The sequence below is a fragment of the Heliconius melpomene genome, chromosome 4 (assembly GCF_056956725.1).
Source record: "Heliconius melpomene rosina isolate 202511_hmr_F chromosome 4, ASM5695672v1, whole genome shotgun sequence".
Classification (NCBI taxonomy): domain Eukaryota; kingdom Metazoa; phylum Arthropoda; class Insecta; order Lepidoptera; family Nymphalidae; genus Heliconius; species Heliconius melpomene.
In genome coordinates, this window is record NC_140392.1 from 1,826,932 (window position 1) to 1,844,665 (window position 17,734).

The 17,734-nt window shown below is 33.1% G+C and overlaps 1 protein-coding gene across 2 annotated transcripts in view; it reads left to right on the plus strand.

Moving 5' to 3' along the window:
• nAChRalpha1 (nicotinic acetylcholine receptor alpha1) overlaps positions 1–17,734 on the plus strand; it is a 201,845-nt gene that overhangs the window by 5,609 nt on the left and 178,502 nt on the right. The gene's annotated exons all lie outside the window — the stretch shown is intronic.

Consider the following 17,734-nt stretch of genomic DNA (forward strand, 5'->3'; position numbering starts at 1 on the left):
TCAAATAGTGAGCTACGTCGTTTAGATGTACGATCTTTTGATATTCAAAGCATCTAGGCCACAACTCTCTTAAGAACTGTTCTATAGGCATTTTTTTCCAAAAATCTTCCACTCGCTACCTGTAAAATGGTTACAGAACCAAAAATACTGCTTATTTTAGACTATTTTGAAAGCTCAACATGATCTAAAAATTTTTTTCCGGTGCCTAAAGAAAGACGGGCGTATCTCTGAAAGGAGGACGCGCTTTGGAAGCAATTACGACATACTTCCTAAATGTTGTGAAATACTGAATACAGAACGTTTTCGCTACATTTTGTATGTGAAACGAAATTTGTGAATGTTCAACGTTATATCGTGGATGTCAGTTTCCTTGAGAAAGTTGAAATTTGTAAAATTGTACATGTCAGTAACGTAGCACGGTGTCGGCTGGTAAAGAAATACCTTACACTTTCTAGTTTCTTTGCTACTTTTCCCATATACGGTGGTAAGTACCAGTTACCCAAAGGCGGCTTCGCCCGCTTAAACTTATTGCTATATTATAGACAAATTATATAAAATCCCTTTATTTCTGTAAAGTTCCATCTTAAGCCATGTTATTTCTGTAAGGTTTCATCTAAATCCCTGGAGTGTAACGCTAAAATTTGGTATGTTATTTAGTTCGTTGAGCATATTGGTTCCTTACGAATTGGAGCTGGAAGTAAAAATAATAATATAAATAACATATCAACCTCATATTTCGACTTGCCAATACCTCCTCAAAAATATACCTAAAAAAATAATCAAATTTTATATACATAAACTTAAAAGCATTATTAAAATACTAATTTCATTAAACCGCGCCACCAATCTAATGGAATCAAGGAGCTCACGTTAAAATTACCAGTATAAAAGTTCACGGGGACAGGTAAAAAGAACCACCCTCCAATTATAACGTAATTTATTCCAATTTCCAGAACCATCAGAGATTATTATGTAGGAACGACATCAAAATGATAATAAGTTCCTAATTTGGAGACAATCAGCTTCAATATTTTAAATTAAACATTTGCATAATTGTGTAAGATAAGTTTGCAGATTTAATGGTATGAAATACTGTATTTACTGAAGCCGTAGTGACGCAGTAACTAGGTGGTTGTGGGTTCGATAATATTAGTTAATATTTTCATATCTTCGCTCTGATATCAAGACAAAAGTCTAGCGTTGAGTTTTGCCACGTATTTTGCATACCGCCTAATAAGATTGGGCTCAAATACCGGTACGTTATTTTTATTATATGTTACCAAAAAACCATAATAACAAATAACAAAAATCCCTAAGACCAAAACCAATTTCAATCACAAATTATCACCGGAAGTACTCATTACGAGGGTGCCTACACTGCTGTAGCGCCTCATCCACCATCAACCGGAAATCGTCAACCTCTAACGGATGTATCGCTCGACGGTGGCGCAAATGGTTTAATATGATTCGAATTGAATTAATTAATCGATTAATTCTATTTGTTAACGCGTTTAACTATTATTAATATTTGGGGTATGGTATTTTTGTTGAAAAATGTATAACAGGTTTGGCAGAGGAAAGCAGAGAATCTAGTGTTAAGATACTCCGTTCTCATTAAGATGTTTTCGTTCCCCCTTTTCGCCGAATTCTGAAAGCATTTCATGTTAAGTAGCGGGCAAGTCGCGGCGTTCAGTTCCGCATTCAAAAATTAATCGGAAAACAGGGCAATGAAGTGTCTTAATGACAGTTTTCTCAACTGTCTTTGTATATTAGAGCGTGAAGCTAAAAAAAAGATACGATTAAAAAAAATCTCCGCTCTCGTGTCGAAGCGCAACGCAGCGTTAAGTTCCGCCACTCAATACGAAATGCCTCTAGAATTCCGCGGGCAGTGGGGAGCGGAGTTTCTTAAGACAAGGTTCCCTCGGCCTACTCTGCTACATACGAAATACAGCATGAGGCTGAAAAAAAAAAAACATTTATAAAATTGTAATATATATATATATATATTACATATTAAGGTTTGGTTGGTTAGATCTGAGTCAGTGTTTCTACTTCAACGCACTAAAGGCGCCATGGCGTGGCGACGAGAACAGCCAAATTCATTTATATAGATTTATTTTTATATTAGAATTCGCTATAGATAAATATTTTATATTTTTGTTTGTGTTTTTTAAATCTTAGTGGCTATTTCTTCTTCTTCTTCTCTTCGGTTACAATTTGATAAAATTTCCACTTCCTATATCTTATAAAACAAAGTCGCTTTTCGTGTCTGTCTGTTGTTTCTAACTCTTCTTCTTCTAAACCACCCAACGGATTTTGAAGCGGTTTTCACCATTAGGTCGAGTATTTTCCGTAGAAGGTTTATATATAGTTTATTATTTGTACATTCTTATGTAAATTAACATAAATACGATAAATGTGTCTAAAGTCCTACCCGTTGAGACACTTTCGCGCATGCGCTGCTTTAATGGTAAGTACTACATGAAAAATATGTACTGGAGTATTGTTCCTCTTAATAAGATCTACAAAAAAGTCCGCGAGAGCATATTTTTGTCTTTTAAGGATAACGTGTAGTGATCATATTTCTGTCTAAAAATAGTAATTTCAATATATTTTTTATTGTGAGGGATATTTTTCTATAATGGTATTAATCCTTATCCTTTAAAATACTTTATTAATTTTCTACCTTAAACGAAGATAAAATTTGCTTTTTACACTATTTCGAAATTGCGAATAGTTTTAGAGAAAAACGCATTTAATTGTTGACACATCACGCCGTTGACTCATCAGCTGTGCCGATTCAAGTTTTACTTATCCCTTACTCTCAGCATATAAATATGTATGTTAGTTACGTTGGCCATTTAATGTAGATGAACTGTCTTTTACTGTTTTTTCATTTTAATAAGTACTTTAGAAGTTGTTAAAATACTAAAACATCCTTGCTGCGAAACGCGCCTCGCGACGTTTTGCTTATTTATACACAAGCGCGTGATGAGCAGTCATCGGTGGTTCAGTGGTAGAATGCTCGCCTGCCACGCGGGCGGCCCGGGTTCGATTCCCGGCCGATGCATTCTATTTAATTTTCCTCACAGGCAGCCACGTAGCGCCTACCCAACCGGTGTCGCTGTTTTAACAGCATTAACCACAAGCTCGAAAAAAAACCCGCCTGCCTCTATAGCAAAGAAGATTTAGATGCGTTTCACATATTGAATAATTTCAGTTAAATGTATTATTTCAGCGCGATATTGGTTTCATATTTTTTGTATTAGTTATTAGTAGGTAGGTTTTTGTTTATAATTTCTTCCGTTTAAAAATAGTCAATTAACTATCTAAAAATAGTCATTTAAATATATTTTAATAAGTACTTGAAAAGATTAGTAGCACAGATTTATAATTACGGTACCTACTAAAAAATCTTTGCTGTGTAAAACAATTGGAAATTCCTTATTGAAACTAAAAAAATGCGGGTTGCATTAGGGTTTAATTAATGTTCACATTATCTTAAGTGCTTTGCAAACATACATTATATGAATAATCCAGTAGTAAAAGCGGGCGAAGCCGCAAGAGGGTCGCTAGTTTAAGTATATAATAATAAGTACTTGAAAAGATTAGTAGCACAGATTTAAAATTACAGTACTAAAAAATTCTTGCTGATTAACGGTTCGCCGCCCACCACGCGTCCGTCGTGCCCCGCAACATTTTGCTTATAATAGTGGATCCGCCGCACCCGCCTGGCTTCTTTCCCCCGGGCATGGAAGGAAGGCCTGCTCATTATGCTGCTGAGCGATATCGATCTATAATCCTTCTTAGTACGGTCGCCAAGTTGTTCGAGAAGTTACTCCTCTCACTTCTTCAGTGACACATCCACCCACAAAGCGAGCAGTTTGGCGAGCGGGTATACCACTCTGGTGGTCAGTGATCAACCGAGAGAGAGTAAGAGTGTGCAATAGCAGTCTTCCTTTACGTAGCACGCGTATTCTACCGCGTCTGGCACCCGGGCTTACTTCATAAAGTGCTCAGAGCGGGCACCCCCCAGCACATCGCGCATGTCTTTGCCGCTCTGCTTTGTAAGTGACAGGACATTTTGCGTGAGAGTTGAGAGTGCTAGCAGCGACCCGATCGCTGCCGTTGTCCCAGTCAGAATTTTGTCACCTGCTCTCTACGCACTATACATTGATGACATCACAATGCCCTAGCGAGTATTACTCAACGAGGAATCCTGTAGGTCGTACGGAACCTCACCCTCCGGCGAGTGACGCAGGCACCATACTACGTGCACAACACCACGCGCCACTCACCGCAACCTAAAAATAGAAACCCTAGAGGTACACATTGGTCGCCTCGCATCCAACGTATTCCGTTGCGCCGGTGTATCGGGTTACCTGCACCTAAAGAGCAGCACTCTGCATACCCGGCCGCCCGAGGTCAGACGTCTTCTTCCGAGGAACTTTCTATCCTCCTCCAAATCCGACTCATGAGCAGTCATCTTGGTCGTTTAATCTAGGCCTTCCTCAAGAAACCGAGTGTTCAATTTCAATCCCCTCCCCTTCCATGTGTCTGCTCTAAAGCAGGTTTTCGCCTGGGACCACGGTCGGACTAACGCTCTGATGTCGTTCTGAGCTACTACGGAGATGGCCGAGAGAATGCTTCAATTCTGCGCCGGGCAAAGTAAATTTAGAAGTGATTGCACTTATTTTGGAGTTATCCAATAATTATAATGTATTTCCACGCGACATAGTTGGTTACATCTTTCGTTTAAGTATTTTTGGGTAAGAGAATAGTAGGTAGTCTGTTGTTTATAATTTCTTTCGTTTAAGTTTTCTGTTATTTGTGTTATTTATTTGTGTTTATTTTAAAACAATTGGAAAATTCTTATTGGAATTACGAAAATGCGGGTTGCATTAGGGTTTAATTAATTTTCACATTATCTGAAGTACTTTTCAAACATACATTATATGAATAATTCAGTAGTTAAGGCGGGCGAAGCCGCGAGCGGGTCGCAATTTCAATATATTTTTTATTGTGAGCCATATTTTTCCATAATGGTATTAATCCTTATCCTTTAAAATACTTTATTAATTTTCTACGTTAAACGAAGATAAAATTTGCTTTTTACACTTTTTCGAAATTGCGAATAGTTTTACAGAAAAACGCATTTAATTGTTGACACATCCCGCCGTTGACACATCAGCTGTATGTTACTCAAGTTTCACTTATCCCTTACTCTCAGCATATGTTTTTCATTTTAATAAGTACTTTAGAAGTTGTTACAATATCAAAAAATCCTTGCTGCGAAACGGCTCGCCACTCGCCATGCGTCCGCCGCGTCGCCTGCCTCACACGCATCGGTGGTTCAGTGGTAGAATGCTCGCCTGCCACGCGGGCGGCCCGGGTTTCATTCCTGGCCGATGCATTCTCTTTAATTTTCCTCACAGGCAGCCACGTAGTGCTTGCTTTTCATCAGGGACAGAATAACCTCTTCAGCATTAACCACAAGCTCGAAAAAAAACCCGCCTGACTTTATAGCAACGAAGATTTAGATGCGTTTGCACGTATTGGATAATTCGAGTTAAATGTATTATTTCAGCGCGATATATTTGGTTTCATATTTTTTGTAGTAGTTATTACTAATAACTTATTAGTAGGTAGGTTTTTTTTTATAATTTCTTCCGTTTAAAAATAGTCAATTAACTATCTAAAAATAGTCATTTAAATATATTTTAATAAGTACTTGAAAAGATTAGTAGCACAGATTTATAATTACGGTACCTACTAAAAAATCCTTGCTGTGTAAAACAATTGGAAATTCCTTATTGAAACTAAAAAAATGCGGGTTGCATTAGGGTTTAATTAATGTTCACATTATCTTAAGTGCTTTGCAAACATACATTATATGAATAATCCAGTAGTAAAAGCGGGCGAAGCCGCAAGAGGGTCGCTAGTAAAGTAATAAAACTGAGATGTTGGTTTGGTGGAAATTTAGATTTAGAGCATATCGCACCATTAAAATTATACCTATTTATATTTAAAAATATAAGATAGATAAAGATTTATATAATTACGTTTTTATTTATTTATTTTTATATTTATTTATATTATTTCTTTCTTTCTTAAAATCATTTTTTTTTATGAGGTCACTATAATTCTAAAGGTGCGATATATAGACACGCTTTAGTTGTACCATAAGCCACTGTGCGCTCAAAGTTACCTCGAATACTTAGAATAATATGTAATAGTTCATATATAACTTTTAACTATTTCCATTATTCCAAGCTAGTGAAGCCGTAGCGTAGGTAAAGTCTAATATTAAATAAAATTTTATTTTAAAGCAATGTTTTAGTTTTTTTGAGTACATGTTTTAAGTAGTTTTTTGCCATAATAAATAACACTAATATCAAAACAAGTAACGAGGACACATTATTTAGTTATTCTGGTAGCCTAAGAACCCAGGGGGGTTCGGGGGGAACCGATAGGGGTATCGATCGATCAAAGTCATTTTAGAAAAGCTGAAATTGTGCGGATACCTAAAGGGCCTTACCTCTAAAAGGGCCCATTTTCAAGTTAGTAAGTACGCATAGCATACAGTCCTTATGTAGTTTCAAAATTTCAATTTTTTTTAAATTACTTAACTCTTGAGGCCCTGGAATCTCAGTCTATAGATTAAAGGTTGTCTGTCAATTTAACATTAGCGACGGTCCTCGTCGAAGCTAGAGATTCTGACAAAAAAGTATATTTAAAAAAATTGTTCAAAATTTTATTAACTACAACTTTGTCTTAATTGTATATTTATTTATTTTTCTCAAAACACCGAAAATAAAAACTTAAGAAACAGTAAATTTTACATTCGACATAATTCGAATTACCTATAGTCTATAAATAGCAGTGTGATTTTTTGTCGGTTGAAATGTTTATTTTGATGAAACTATACAATCACTTAGTACTTATTTTTTCTATTCAAACTGAAAAAATGATAGAAAAAATGTAGAAATTGACTAATAGAATATTTTTATGAAATTACTTTTAAATATTATATTTTAGATAATGAATAATAAATAAAAATAATGTATATTTTAACAATACTGTTTTTCAATTCAATAACGAGTCACAAAAAGTCGAAGTTATTTACTGAAGAACAAAAATTAAAAAGGGTTGTACGAATATAAAAAGCCTATTTCATTCGCTTTCAATTTTAAATAGAAATAACATTAAGGTTGTAAAATTATTTTGATTGAAAATTAAAATTATTAATGTTTCAATCATTGCAAAGCCATCGTGGCGTGGGACTGCGTACTGTAAACGCTAGTCGTGGATTCGATTCTAATTGTTTTAGAAGCAAACACTGTGATAAGTTCGACACACAAATGCAACGTTTAGAATGAAGGTGAAGAGCTGACAACACCACACTGAGCTCACCCTGATATATATTTTTTTCTATGATAGGTTAAGCTAGAGGGAACCTGGGAACCTAATTTTAAGACACTCGATTCACGCTAAGACACTTCCGACCCCATCATATCCTATCATATCATGCGAGAAAAAGAGTAAAGCTGAAGCTAAAGCATATTTATATTTATTCTATGCTATACAATAATTATATTTAAATTAATTCTATATCTTTGTGTTTCATGTTCTTAAATATTTTTCTCGATATGACAATAAATAGCAATGTTGTTATAATTATTACAAATAACGATTAATCACAAGTGGTGGTTCCCTATTCAAATCCATTGCAGGTCTGTTTACTAAATTAATTTAACTAAATACTATTACCGCTCCGATAATATACGGTTATTTAAACGCAACCACAACTAAAATATATTATAACATTAATAATATAATATGAAATTAGTAAATCACACATCTATATGCAAAGAAAAAATAAAAAAATACATAATTATATTTAATTTTTTAAATGTTGCGTAAATATATGAAAAAAATGGTGAAAAATTTTCTTCCAACCTATTTTAAGCTTTAATGTAATTTTGTAAGCTTATCAAAGTACCTTATCACTGTTTTGACAGAAGGCAGCTTATGTCAACTGACTTAGAAAGTCTTTTGTACCTACATATAGTACCTAGTGGAGTACGATCATTAAAATATATGGAAATAAGACAAGTTTTCTTTGAAATTTCAAAAGCTTTGGTATTCTTTATAATATGATATGAGAATTGTTGTATTGTAGTTTTATTGAAATAACTATATATTTTGTTTGGTAAGCTTCGTCTTAGATAATAGAGGTAATATTTTTTTTGTATTTGTCGTTGTATTTCATTTCTTAATTTTCAGAGCTAAAAAACACAAATAATTTTCATCAAATTATTAGTGTACTTTTGAAGAAAATATTTTTTGATACTTCTAAATACTTCGCTAAGTTAGCTATATCTTTGCTTAAATTAAAAGAGAATAGAAAAAACTATTTAATATGTCATGGATGTGTGCCCGTTGTGTTGGAGGGTATGAAAGCTTATCAAGCGCAAGTTCAATTTCATTCAAGGATCCCCAATGAAACAAATTTAAAAACTATTTGTAGAAACAATGTGAAAAATATTTTTTACTTCTTTTAGCTATACGCTATATCTCCTATGTAGCAGGACAGGCTTGACACTATGGCGAAGAAATTGAAACATTCAATATTTATTTTCATCGAGCGAGAATGTAACTTACAACCTGTCGCGTATAAACTCACACTGGCCCCAATATTCAACTTAAAATGTACAAATTCAATTTATTTACATATGAGTACGATAATTAAATGCGGTTTAATAAACATTTTGAAATACTACTGTGCAAATAATTTCACATTTATTTAGCAAGTAGCACCGCAAATGTCGAATACCGACAATGAATAGTTTGGAACTGGCGTAAACTATACGAGTTCACTTTAGGCTATAATAATAAAAAAAATATTAGAAAAAACTAAATGTTTCGAATATAGAGGAAATATAAGGTATTTTGTTTCATTGTGAAAGTGTGAAACTGATATTTTGGTATAGAAAATGACAATCTAGGCTTTGAATAACGAAAATTCAGAATTTTTAGGTTTGTTTAGAAGTGTTGGTACACCATTACAATGGACATACAAATGCAAATGTATATTGTTAGAATTTATATTATATTCAATAGGTCTTTAAATTATGATTATACGATATTATTACTAAAGTAAAGATATTTTAGTGGAAAGATTGTCTGTTTTTCAACTTTCTATTCTAATTTTAGATATTGCGTATCGAGGGATGGAACAGTAGGTTCCCAGGTTCCCTTTGCCTACCCTTCTATGTTTAAGATATAGCGACATATTGACAAGGAAGGCTTGCTTAAAACGATTCGTACCAGCCCGAACTAGGTCGACATTGCACCACAAGCACCACAAGTTAGCCCCACCCAAAGCGACACGCACCAGTGCGTCCTCAATGTTGTGATATTTCATTAAATTCATGAAGAGATTGATGACAGTTCGGTCTAGCTACACTTTTATTTATATTTGTTATTATCATCTTTTTAGTTTTAGTTCTACGCTGTATCCCGCATATAGCAGGGTAGACAGAGAAAACTGTTAAGATACTCCGTTCCTGACTTTCCACTTTTTGAGGCATTTCGTGTTGAGTGGCTGAGGTAAGCGGAACTTAACGACGGTATTTTTACCTTGGTACCAGAGCGAAGAAATGAAAAAAATAATACTAACTAAAACTTACAAATAAAATAACGTCTAAATTTCACAGTACGAAAGAGACATAAAAATATACATCAACCCAATTCTTACATTCTTAAATATAAGACATTGACATGTATAAGAAATACTTACATATATGTTAGGTTGGTTACAAATTCAATTAACAAAATCAATGTAAGATCCAGAAACTGAAACGTTTCTTGAAATACGAGTGATAATTAATCCTCCATACTGAACTTACAATGATTGCTTTCAATCTATCAATTGTAATTGCGAAACTAATGATTTTATAGCGTTTGGAAATTGAAGCTATTTAAATGTGGATAGGCACTTATATTCGTAATTTATTCTAACATATAGATGTTAGAATAAATTACGAATATAATGTGTACATTCACATAGTCGATTGATGTTATAATCGACTATGTGAATGTACAGTGATGTAGCTTGTACATGTAACGGTTGTAGGTTCGATTTCTAGTATATATTTTTTACAAAATTGCGTTACTTTTGCTTGGCGAATTTTAAAGATTATTATTCAGAGGAAACCTGAAAGCCTAGTGCTAAAAGAAAAGAAAGAGTCCACGGGAAGTACCCTATAAAAGTAATTAACTCTACTTAACAAGCGAAGCCTCGGAAGCTTTGGCGGAAAGTAGGGAATGGAGTGTCTTAACACTAAGTTCCTCTGCCATTCTTCATGGGGGGTATAACGTGAAATTGATTTTTATATTAATTTTCATATTAAAATTAAAGTTACCACAAAATCATAGGTATATATATATCAACACAAGTACCACTTCACAATTTCTTATCAAACCCTCCAAACTATACAGAACAGAATTGACACTAACTTGCCCAACTGATTGACAATAACAATAACTGCCCCAAATCATCTATTTGTCAGCCAAGGCCTTTGTTGGGACCAAAGGCAATTCTTTTCAATAATATTTGAACTTCCGGTCAAAAGCAGTTAGGGCTAAATGAAAACGGAATTCAGTTTAAGAATAGAATTTATATGTTTTTTTGTTAGTTGGAGATATTATTTTTCATTTAAAAACATTTTTTTTTCATCTTTACGCTTATCTCTACATTGTAGAGTAGGCTATAGCAGTATAGTGGCAAGATACTTCCCTTTCCAATTTCTACTTAGTTCTGGCAATATTACATATTGACTGGCGGAACTCAACACCGTACTGAGTCTCGATACCAGAGCGAAGAAATGAGAAGAGGCCATTTTAGCTTCTTTTTCAAAGACATTTTCTTACAAATATTTTTTTTAAAATACCTACTTTACCTACGGCTTCGTTTACATCTTCAATGAATCATTCTAAGTAAATCTGACCGCAAATCCTGATTGGGTGGCATTAAACAACTGTCCTCGATAAATGGACAATCCAACATAACTCACCATGTATAATTCAGTTTAAAGCCCGCATACCATGCATGCACTAGCCTCTCCAACTTGAGTCATAAAATTCGAACAGTGTTTCGCGGAGTAAGTGAAAACTTTTCACGTCCGGCCGCGTTCGCTGTACTCTACACACGTGCCCAAACTTTTAATTTCCAACAGTTTTGAGATGCTTAACGGGAGTTAGGACACTAGAAAACACTAAAACGGACACTAGAGGACATTAATGTTATTTGAGTATTTCGAATTCCTGAGCTTATAATGGAGATTTTATAATTATTTCTCTGTTTTCCAACTTTTGTTTGGGCCAATGTCGGAATTTTGTTGTTTGTTTTTTATAGTTCAATGTTTTTTTTCAGAGATGTGATTGTTCTTATACTATTTGTGTTGATGAATGAATGACATTATTAGATCATAATTATGATAATATGCTAATAAATTGATATCTAACAATTTAATTGAGTATAAGTATATTACTCTATTCTTACTTTGAAAAAAAAAAGATCCTATATGGAAACATTATGAGTGTGAGAGTAAATTAAACAAAATACATAAGAAATACAATAAAAATCAATACACGAACTATATTATTTTTAGCGTAAATTTAAGTCAACATCGCCAATTTACCCTTAGGATACGAAAAACCCTACAATAGTGTAAATACTGAACTGTTTGCATTGCAGAAAAGCAGGTCAGGGACCGTGAACACGGATTTTCCATCAGCCCTTATGTTTTTTTGCGATTTTATAAATGTTTATTTTACATTTGCGAAATTGATCCGCCTCTGGTGTGTTTTGAATTAGAATTTTGTATTAATGAAACATTAATTTTAATAAGACGCCGACGATCGTGGTAATTGTGGGTTCGATTTCGGGAATGTGCTGTTGAAATTACTTTAGGTCAAAGGTGGTCACTCTTGAGATATAGATAGCATGAGGCATAAATATTGAATCCCATATAATATGAGAATAAATACTGAATCCCATATAATATGCGTATATGGGATAAAACTTTTTAAAACTGTTCTATTTCTCTAGCTAATTAAACTGTTAGTTCTTATCGAACTACGTCGAAGTTCTTATACGCTTGTTACGAGTTTTATTTTATTCTAAAACAAACAACACTAAAATATTATAATATCTTTAGTTAATAATTCGTCAATACTGGGAGTATTTCATTTATATTTATTTTTTCTTGCATTTTTTGTAAAATATGGGGAAGATAACAGAAAATTTTTAGTTTTATATGTAAATATTCCAGAGACTGTACTTCCGTAAGATGTCTAATCATGATTTCTAGATAATAGCCGAGGACACTCTTACTTGTAGAAAAATAGCAAAATCACCATTAACCATTAACCTTCAATGGTACAATCGTTTAAAATTACGGTTATATTTACTAGTTTTGACAAAATAATCTAATTCAACAAAGTACTTTAAATATCTGAAAAAGATAAGGAAAACATTCTATATAACGAAAGGTATTTCTGAGATATCAAATATCGGACCTATCGATACCAATGGTTACAAACTCGAATAAAGGTTACTTGAGTAAAGGTTAATATTTAAGGTTATGGCAGTTGTTGCGAGATCTTTGGAAGTCGTTGAGGGAGATAAAAGTTAAATTTTTTATGTTATTTTATATATTTTTTTTATTTTATTCCATTATTTTGTCAAATTTACATGGATTTTATATGCTAGATTTTTTGAGTCATGTATGCCGTTTGATGGCAGAATAAAGCTACTATTTATTTTAGCTACACACTATATCCCACAGATACTATTATTGGCAGAGGCAATCTAAGAACCTAGTGTTAATACACTCTGTTTCCATTAAGGCATTTCTGTTGCCCATTTTTTGCCGAATTCTGGAAACATTACGTGCTAAGCGGCGGAACTCTGCGCCGAGCTTTGCCTCGTTGTTAAAGCGAGGAAATTAAAATATTAAATATTTCATTTCCTCAAGAATGAATCAAACCCATAACATGCATATGTCTTTACGCCACGGCTGGCCTCATCTAATATTTATCAAAAAGTAATAATAATAATACAGGTAAATGAAATGAGTCCTTCAGTGCTAGAGACACTGCGCTATAACCCTAACTGCAATGTAGTTTTACGACTACTTAATGCGAAACTAGGTTAGATTTGTTTACTGCGTTTAATTTTTTCATACGTGAAAGTGAAAGCTGCCTCGTAACCTACTTAGTATAAGGCAGGAAAGATTCCGTAATTGAGGCCGGTCGTGTCCTAGTTAAAATTTCTATTATATAATAACCACACTTTGAATCAGATTACATACATATATCTGAAAGTACTATCTTGTTTTTTAAAAAAAGCAGCTTCACGCTGTATCCCGCACACAGCAGGGTAGGCTGCGGGAACCTAATGTTAAGACACTCTGTTTTCCACTTTCCGGCGAATTTTGTAGGTATTGCGTGTTGAATGGCAGAACTTAAACCAGAACCTTAACCTACAAAGGCAGGAACTGAGATGATTCAATCATAAAATAAACCTCATTTTTTGTTTAATTTTGTGATAATGAATGTTGAGTAGCGGAATTTAACGCTGCGCTTTGTCTACTAAAGCTGAGAAATAATTTTATTGTTATCATTACCTTTAGTGGTGATCGAATCCACACCCTCACGTTTACAGTTAGACGCTATTCCACTATTCTCCAATGGCACCACTTATAAATGATGATCGAAGGGATTTCGAGGTCAATTCAAAACTTAGACACACATTTTAATATTAAATTCTATATGTAGTTAGTACTTAATATATAGATTTGTATAAAACAATAATTGACGAATAAAATTTAAAATATTACACAATTATATATCACATCTCATTTTTAATCAAACTTGAGACTTAATATAAATTACTACAAAACCAAAAGTTTATTTCGCTGCTTCGTTGAAAAATACACAAAAGATACAATGAGTGTACTCCCCTATAGTTCATTGTGCTACTGGTGCTGCTTTTGTTGACGCACTATTCTCAATTTTGTACAAACGATGGGAGTGCAGCGGAGCTCTGCTTAAAATATGATAATTAAAGTGTTATTGTATGTTTGTTTGTCACGAAATGAATTAAATCTAGATAGTATATAAAATAATAATACAGTAATCTAACCTGTGAAATATAGAAATATATTTTGGAGACTAAAATACCATATTAGAATATTATTCTTCCTATCTTATTATTTGTCTCTGTCCCCCTTTTTTGCCCAATTTTAAGAATGCGTGCTAAGTGGCGGAACCCAACGCAGGAAAAATATTTTCCTAGTTCTAGTGGTATTTTCAGACCAGACCATGTACTGCAGCGCCATGGCGGTAAAATGAACATCAAAATATTAAAAAGCTATATTAAGTCTACGTCGTAGACACGTCTACGATTCTACTTCGTAGACTTTACTTCTAGAACAGCGCTTACATTTGTAGCTAGCTTTTTTAAAATTTACTTAAAGTTGTTTGTTTTCGTTATAATTGTAGTATATAATTTTTTTATTTGACTTTTTGAACACTTCAGTAGTAATCCATGGTCACTTGTGGAACTCCAAAAATCCATAGAATAAAGTTTTAATCAGAATTTGAAATGTTTACTATATCCTTGAAGGTTAACTTAGTGATTATTTTTTTACGTGTTTATTATGTTTTTTTTTTCTAAAATTGTAAAGCCAAATACTAAAGCCTAAAGCCATATATATCACAGGCTCGATAAAGTAAAACACATACTTAAAACTCGATAGATTCAGTAGATCAAAGGGATTCGAGGAAAAAATAAATCGGGAAATCGAGGATAGCCTTTTAGTTTAGGGATCAATGTTATATTTTTATATGGTACAATAGACATATTTCCTAATATAACAAAGATGAGTAAAGCGAGCTATACTATATTTAACTAAAGCTTTTTAAAAGACTATTGGCCTTATTTTAGGAATTAAAAAATAATGCACGATTAGAAAAAAATATTTCTAGTGGAAGCTTCTATTTTGTTCCGGATTGTATAAATATAAAATTTATATGCTAAATTATTATTAAACCTCTAAAAGTATTATACTCTTAAAAACACATATATAATATTTATCGTTTTTTAAGTATATAAATCTGTTTTAGTTTCACGATATATCTGCATAATAGGGTAGGGAGAGAGAGCATTTTGTGTTAAAACACTTCGTTCCCCACTTCCTCCCAATATTCGAGACACTACGTGTTAAGAGTTGGCTATTAACGCCGTTGTTTCTGTTTATCAGAGCGAGAAAATGAAGAAAATTAATATACCTCTTAATTCCCAATATTTATATAAAAGAAACCTTTTAAAATATAAAATATAGAACACAATAAGCACGACGATTGCTCACATGCATTTTACTTTGACGGATCAATCCACAAGGCTTACTATACAAGGTTTACTATATAAGATTTACAGAACTCCTTACTGGTCGCTTCTTAAGAGACAAAAGATCTTTCAGGATTTAGCGGATGAAATAAATCTTAAAGTAAATACTCTTCGATAGTTTTGTCCGACATAATTACGGTTGCGGGTAGTTTTTTATCCAGTTGGGATTTAGGTGGTCATTTGAAATTTTTCTACTATTTTATAAAGTAGCGTCTCATCAATTTAATTCAGAGAGTAGAGAGTCTAGTGGTAAAATGTTCTATTCTTCATATTTCGCTAGATTTTGATCATATTGCAAAAGTCTGAAATCTTCTTGACAAAATTTCTAATCTTTATTTCCATAAAAGATTATTTTGTAATGGACTTTTTGTTAGTTTCAAACACTAAAACTATATTTGTTTGCATTATGAAATATAGAAAAAATTATAACATTAATTTTTAACTAAAGCATCACAATGAACAACTGTTTCGAATTGAAAAAAACTTATTATATTGGATATTTCATTCGTCTATTGAGAAAGGAAATATATTATCTGAGATTAGTAGAAGCAAAGCCGTAAGTAAATGATAGTATTACACAAAGCACAATGAATCACACGGAAACCTAACCCAACCTATCGTAAACCGAGGCATGTATATTTCATTTATAATTACCAGGGTCCACGTCACTGGGGGTCACGTAAAGGAGCCAAAATATCTGTATAGTGACCTCAACAGCTCCTCAGGGACCTCAGGGACCTCACGCAGGACCGAGATAAATAATAAAACAAAGCCAACACATATTTATTACTTAGTATTATATTATATTGTAGGGGGTTTTTGGAACTTATGTATGTTTTCGCATTGATTATGGATTCTATTCTCGTTTGAGGCAAAATAATAGAAAAGTAAATATTTTCTGTTGTGGGTGGTTTCTTGTAAGAGCTTAATCTCTTTAATTATGATAACATACAAAGTAAGCTATTATTTGTAAAAGTACATGAGTTTGTATAGTTAAGAAATAATAATAATAAGAAACCGATTAAGTGCGAGTCGTAATTGTCCACTAAGGCTTCCGTACCAATCAGAGGATTTTAGGTCAACAGAAAGTACAAGTTATATAAAGAGGCAAACTTAAATTTGTGGGCTATATGCCCATTGTATGTGTACATATGACCATTTTGTATAAAATTAACTAAAAATATAAGTTTGTAATATTTTTTTTTCTATAAAATAGCTGTAAATATTGACTTTTCTGGTTTTTTACCTTTATTTGTATTGTAATTTTTCACTTCTTGTCCAATTTCGTAACTGTACTTCCAGGGGAATACCCAGGGGAATTATCACAAAAGGAATTATCCTAAAAGTGTTCCGTTTTTACCATTTGAGGTACGAAATCCTAAAAAAACTTCAAGATAGGAGTACATTGCTATAAATACATATGTAATTCACAATAAAAACTTTTTTATTTGTTTCGCGTATATTAACTTTTATTGCAAATAAGTTCAGTACAAGTTGTAAACTTTTTAACCAGTCCACTGTACCTGATAGCTGATTGGCGCCAGTGCTTCTGAGAGTTTGCCAAAAAAACTTACCATAGTCCGGGAGACGCATATTCAGTGAGTTACGTTCGTGCAAGCCAAGTGTATACGTTATTGAGGCAATAAAAAAACATTTTTATCATCTTTATTGTAATATACTTAATATATACAATGAAATTATATAAAAATATATATTTTTTGCGTCACGTTGTATCCAATACAGGGAAGGCAGGGTAGGCAGAGGGAACCTAGCGTAAATACACTCAGTTCCCCATTTTTCGCTGAATTCTAAAGGCATTGCATGTTGACTGAACTCAACGCCGCGCTTTGCCTCCACACCAGAGCGAAGAGACGAAAATATTAAATATTTCATTTCCTCGAGTGGGAAGCGAACCCACACCCTGTCACGTATAACTTTACTGGCGACTGGCCTACTATAAAATGAAGGTTTCCAATTTGATTTTAACGAGACTATAAAACACAATTTAATTTATTAAAACAAATTATAGTTTTTTTAGTTTTTACTTGAATTTGTCAAACAAAGTAAATTAACTCAGTTTTCAGCCCTTTAAAGATGTTGATGAAGAGGATAGGCATTGTAGAAGTCATTCTACATTATCAATATAAATAACCTCTAGTATAAAAATTGAATCTACAATCTTTTTTCCATTACATAACGGAACTATATCTTTTAAATTAATATATAAATAACAAGCAATTTTTCTTGCGAATCCTT